The sequence below is a fragment of the Heptranchias perlo genome, chromosome 20 (genome assembly GCF_035084215.1).
Source record: "Heptranchias perlo isolate sHepPer1 chromosome 20, sHepPer1.hap1, whole genome shotgun sequence".
Taxonomy (NCBI): Eukaryota; Metazoa; Chordata; class Chondrichthyes; order Hexanchiformes; family Hexanchidae; genus Heptranchias; species Heptranchias perlo.
Genome location: NC_090344.1, coordinates 21,597,801 through 21,604,039, shown reverse-complemented (window position 1 = coordinate 21,604,039; position 6,239 = coordinate 21,597,801). Strand labels below are relative to the sequence as shown.

At 45.2% G+C, this 6,239-nt stretch overlaps 1 non-coding gene across 1 annotated transcript; it reads left to right on the top strand.

Moving 5' to 3' along the window:
* Positions 1–5,323: 5,323 nt before the first annotated feature.
* Positions 5,324–5,405, top strand: trnas-gcu (transfer RNA serine (anticodon GCU)). Its single transcript has one exon. It is a non-coding gene; the product is annotated as a tRNA-Ser (tRNA).
* Positions 5,406–6,239: the final 834 nt, after the last annotated feature.

The following is a 6,239-nucleotide window of genomic DNA, read 5'->3' as shown; positions in this document are numbered from 1 at the left end:
CCTGTTATGTCCCCATTTTTAGTCAAAGATCACCAATTGGCTTCTTACATCTTTTCAGCGGTGTGGAAGGCAGTTTTGACTTATCTCCAGCAGAGCATGTTTGAGCACCAGAGGAAAGAAAGCAAAGGGTTTGTCCATGCAACACAAGTAGACGAAATGAAGATCATCTTTGAAGAAGTTGTAGATTGAAGCCGGCACATTAATTTATCCCAATTCAGACAATCTCATGGGTACAGAACAAAAAAGGTAAAGGATGCTGCATTGGCCTGGAAACAAACCCCAGGTTTCCCACCAGCAGGCGAGGGTTCCACCACTGAACCACCAATGGACACACGGCTGCAGGCAGCACGTGTAGCTTTGGATACATGTCTAGAACATGCACTCTGGCAGAGTTCCTGTGATTACCCTGCGCAATCGACTCCACAGCCGCGCGATGCCTTTGTGTTAACTTATAGATTAAGCATGGTCGTGAAATTCACTGGGGGTTCGAAACCAGCTTACACGACGATTGTGAAACAGTCAAATAAATAAGAGCTGTAATTACCAGGCAGAGGTTAAGGGATAATCCAGCCCAATGTTCACCTTTAAGATTTCACGACTTGAGACAGAATTTCAAAAAAAATGTACCTTAAATTCTGCTCAATCACAGAATTTGGAGATTTATACTATTTTATTTCTTTGCATGCATCTCTCTATCGCTGTCGACGTTTCTTCTCTCTCTTATCAGGCTTCTTTGAACGGCCAGGTCTGGAAACCGGGGATGGAAAAGACTGTCGGATCTTCAGTCCAATTGTTGGATTTCGACGGGATGAGCTTTGCTATTTTCCGTCTCCGTTTTCGGAAAATATAAACCCATATGGGATTTCACCTCCTCAGTCCCGTCACCTCCGGGTAATGGGAATGAACCCAATCTATCGCTCGGTCGGAACATCCGTATTCTTATTGCTTACGTATAAAATTACGGGGTTACAGCTATATTCAGGACGCATTTTAGAAATTAACACGTAACAGACTTATGCGAAAACTAGAAGCACGTGGAATTAAAGGACCTGTGGTAACGTGGGCACCTAATTGGCTGAGGAATGGGAGGCAGAGAGTAGTGGTGAACGGATACCCTTATACATTAGGGTCTCTATACTTGAATTATGTTTTCATTTATTGGAGCATAGGAACAGGAATCGGCCATTCAGCCCCTCGAGCCTCCAGGTTAACACATCCTTCCTGAGGTGGAGTGCCCAGAACTGAATGATGTCCTCCAGATGAGGTCTCACCAGAGCTCTGTGCAGCTGTAACATAGCTTCCACCCCTTTGTATTCCAGCCTTCTTGAAATAAACGGGGAGAGTAAGAGCTCAAGAATGAAAGCGAGAGAGAGCAAGACGAATAGAGAGAGACAGACAGACAGACAGATCACGAGGCATTGGAGAAACCGTCGCTGTGTAGATTTCTCAGGAGCTGCTGTGAATCCCCACTGAGCTTTCGAACCACTTGCTCCACCGCAGCAAAAAGTCATAAGCAGCAAATGGGTAATGTGAAATCACATAATCGACAGCCGATTTGTGGCGCAATCGGTCGCACGTTGGACTTCCAATTAGCAGTTCCAAAGTTGTGGATTCCAATTTCACTACCGTTGAAGTTCAGGGCTCAATTTTGGCGGTGGGAATTAGAACTTTGCAGCAAAACCGCAACAGGATCACGAATGTTCATCAAAGAAGGGAAACAACCCTCTTGTAGCTCCTGAAAATCGCAAGAATTAAAGTATCGTGACTGAGCGGTCTAACCCGCTGGTTTAAAGCTCCAGTTAAATCCCATAATTTGTAGATGGATCAAAATCACGGTTTGTAGCTCCAATTCCGCAGCCTCCTTCCTGTAAACTAATAAAACTAAACATCTCATCTGTTTTTACAACAGCGTAGGCCGGAGGAACCACATGGCTGAACAAATAACTAGATGCATTTTGTAACACACCAATTGCACATTCTACTCCGTTCGAAATGTTCACAAAGAAAAGGATTGGTTGATCTAGATGAGACTCAACTAACAACCTCGCCATTTCCCGACCCTGTACTGTCATATAAGGACCGGGCACTGACTGATCGCGCCGCAAGAGCCCGGTCACTTTGATCAACCGTCCCACTCTGCTGGATGGAATATTAAGGTGAGCGGCCCTCACCTGTGGGAACGTGTCCTGTCCCCGTGATGAAAATAATATCTGCACTTTCACTTTCAGCTTCTTTCACATCCTCTGCTCCATCACACTACATTCGGGTTTTCTGTGAACAGGTCAAAATAAACATTGGCAGAAACTCTAAGAGCAGTGGGATTCAAACCCACGCCTCTATACAAATTAAATGTAACACCTTAGACCGCGTGGCCGCGCTACCATAATGTCACAGTAATGTTTAAAGAGCTGTTGAATGCACAAATAAATGAATTGAAGATAATTGACCGCATTTACCCCGTGCTGGGGCTGTTCTCCTTCGAGCAGAGAAGGTTCAGAGGAGATGTGATCGAAGTGTTCAAAATAATGAAGGGTTTAGATAAAGTAAATAAAGAGAAACTGTTCCCATTGACAGAAGGGTCGAGAACCAGAGGACACAGATTTGAGGTGACTGCCAAAAGAACCAAAGGCGACATGAGGAAACACTTCTTTAACCAGCGAGTATTTATAATCTGGAATGCGCTGCCTGAAAGGGTGGTGGAAGCAAATTCAATCGTGAATTTCAAAAAAGGAATTGGATAAATACTTGGAGGGAAATAAATTCAGGCCGACCGGGAAGCGGCGCGGGAGTGTGACCAACTGGATCGCTCTTACAATGAGCCGGCACGGGTTCGATGGACCGAATGGCCTCCTTCTGTGCTGTAACCATTTTATGATTGTATGATTCTATTTATTCTCTTTATTTTTTTTGCATGCATTTCTCTATTTCTCCCTGTCTCTGTCTCTTGTGTTGTCTCAGGCTTCCTTGAACGGCGTTGGCTGATCGAACCTGCAAAACCAGCAGAGAAGGTTAAAGAATGACTGAGACGGTAGGAAAAGTAAAGGTGCAACCCAGCTGCTGCAGCCAATGTCTACACAATAATGTCTCTTCGCTCTCAAGTAAGTCACTTTCTTTTCATTCCTCTTCTTTCGTTCTTTTTCTTTCTGCCTCCAGCACCTGTGTCCGTATCCTGTTTTTGTTCTCTCATGTGTCTCTGTTGGATGATCAAAAATTCAGACCCGCCGCTTCTTCTAGCTTTTTCTTCCTTCCACAATCATGATCCATTTCATTGAGACTTTACTGCGGCCTTGCCCACTCTAACATTTACTTTCACATTCTTAGGCCTTTATGTTTGCTCGATATCGACCTCTGTTTCTCGGGGGCACATGTCCCGCTCGCACCAATGTTCATTTGTGCCTTGAAACCAATCGATACATTTCGATCTCCGTGACTCTTCCAGAGACAAGCACGAAGAAAGCAGGGCTGGCATTCGGAAGGACAGCGGCATACTTTCCCATGAAATTTCTATGGGGTATCTTGTGACACGGGGGATGTTAACTGAAGAACTGGGTTTTGTTTTCATGGTCGTTGGCGCTTTTCCCCGAGCAGTTGATGTGCGGGAGAGACGGACGGCGCTGCATAGCTGCGAATGAGGGCTGAAAGATGCAGTTTTGGCAATCTGGGCTGTGCTGTCAAGTCGGAAATGTTCTGCTTGATCTTAATAGGTCTGTGGAAATGGCCGATTGAAAAGGAATGAGGAGAAATGAGAAGAGCGGGAATGGTGAAAAAGTGTCGATTACAGGAGTTTGGCCGTGAGCGAAAGGTCCTTTGAATGTCCGGCGCGGAGGGGATTTTGTTCAGAAACGACACACTTTAAAGTGCGTGGGGAAAGTGAAGTGCGAGCTTTGTCCTTTGGTCAAACTGGGTGTTTTCAGGAAAACAGCCATTGTGAAATTACAAAAATGAAAACAGAAAATGCTTGAAACACTCAGCAGGTCAGGCAGCGCCTGTGCAGAAAGAACCAGAGGGAAGGTTTCAGCCCTCCGAACTTTTTCATCAGAAATGGATAGATTGGTATGTAGAAGAGTAGCTGAACTGTCTAAGATGCTGGTGTCAATCTTTCGATCATGTGGGTTTGAATTCCCCCTCTGCCACATTTGGTGGAACTGTTTATTTTGGCCGCCTCACCTAAAAATCTTCTTTCCAAAGAAATGCGTTTCCGCATTGCTGGCTGACATCTGTTTGCACAAATCAGCAAAGTCTGAATTGCCACCCAAAATGTTTCTTGCACGGAGGTGTTGGGAGTGTAAGGGGTGATCCAGGTGAAGTATCAATCAAAGTGCGCAATGGCCCCCTGGTAAACGAAGTATCTCTTATGGTGAGCATAAGATGAAAGATATGTACCATAATTATGTATTTCTTCTTTGCATCACAGTAGGATTTATTATCAGGGAATGGACATGTGAAGGTCCATTTACGTCATGCTCCGGTCGCTTTGCATCGCCCCTGACACATAGATTCGAATCAGAGAAAGGTTACTGCATGGAAAGAGGCCATTCGGCACATCGAGTCCGTGCCGGCTCTCTGCAAGAGCAATCCAGCTGGACCCCACCGCCCCACCCCGCCCTTTCCCTGTCGCCCTGTATTTTTTTTTCGTTTCAAGTACTTATCCAGTTCCCTGTTGAAGGCCATGATTGAATCTGCCTCCACCAACCCTCGGGCGGTGCATTGCACATCATAACCACTCGCTGTGTAAAAAAGTTTTTCCTCATGTCACCTTTGGCTCTTTTGCCAAACACCTTAAATCTATGTCCTCTGGTCATTGACCCTTCGGCCAATGGGAACAGTTTCTCTCTATCTGCTCTGTCCAGATCCTTCATGATTTTGAATACCTCTATTAAATCTCCTCGCAACCGTCTCTATTCCAAGGAGAACAACCCCAGCTTCTCCAGTCGATCCATGAAACTAAAGCCCCTCATTCATGGAATCTTTCCAGGAATCACCCACCATCAACATCCTGGTGATCACCATGAACCAGAAAGTTAACTGAACCAGCCATATCAATACTGTGGCGACAAGAGCAGGTCAGAGGTTGGATATTCTGCGCCGAGTAACTCACCTCCTGACTCCCCAAAGCCGTCCCACCATCTGCAAGGCGCAAGTCAGGGTTGTAATAGATTACTCATGTGATAGTCACCTACATGAAATATTAACTCTGTTTCTATATCGAAGGATTCTGCCTGACCTGCTGAGGATATCCAGCATTTACTGTTTTCATTTCAGTTTGGCAACATAGCCAGTATTTTCATTTTGAATAAAGGAGCTTGTGTGAGTTTCTGCATGTGACGAGGTGGCCGAGTGGTTAAGGCGATGGACTGCTAATCCATTGTGCGCTGCACGCGTGGGTTCGAATCCCATTCTCGTCGATGTTGTGTTCAATTTTGTTTATTTCATTCAGTCCATCCAGAAGGTCGGGTCCCATCCTTCTCGAAACGGCAAACGGAGGTTTTTGCATTGTTTGCTGAAATCAGCAACAGTTCCAACCAAGAAGTTGTTGAGATTGGAAGGTCGCGAAGAATCAAAGTGCACAGTCGTGTCATTGTAAAAGGAGTAAATCTTATAGTCAACGTAAGAGAAACTTATGTACCATAATTATGATTTATGTCCGGATCATTCCGAGTCTGTGTCTGTTTGAAAGCGATGTGCTGTCAGTCCCGGATCATTCCATGTCTCTATCTGTTTAAAAGGGATGTGCTGTAAGCCCCGGATCATTCCGTGTCTGTGTCCGTTTAAAAGGGTTGTGCTGTTTGTCCCGGATCATTCCGTGCTTGTGTCGGTTTAAATGGGATGTGCTGTCAGTCCCGGATCATTCCGTGTCTGTGTCTGTTTAAAAGGGATGTGCTGTCAGTCCCATATCATTCAGTGTCTGTGTATGTTTAAAAGGGATGTGCTGTCAGTCCCGGATCATTCCGTATCTGTTTCACCCGATTTTCTTGATACCTTTTTCCTACTGAACTGAAATGAAGATCCTCTCTGGAGAAGAAGGTTCACCGCCTGCTGTTGAGATCAAATTCATTCTGCTGGGCTTCCATTCCAATCTCCGCACTCCATCCCCCATTCAGTCCCACCCCGCCTGGACGTTATAATCTGCGATATTCACAAGGGAATGGAGAAGCCGAATATCATGGTTATAATTTTCTTGTCTCCACAACACTGAATATTATCAATTCCAACGATTCAGAAGGATTCATAGAATCGTA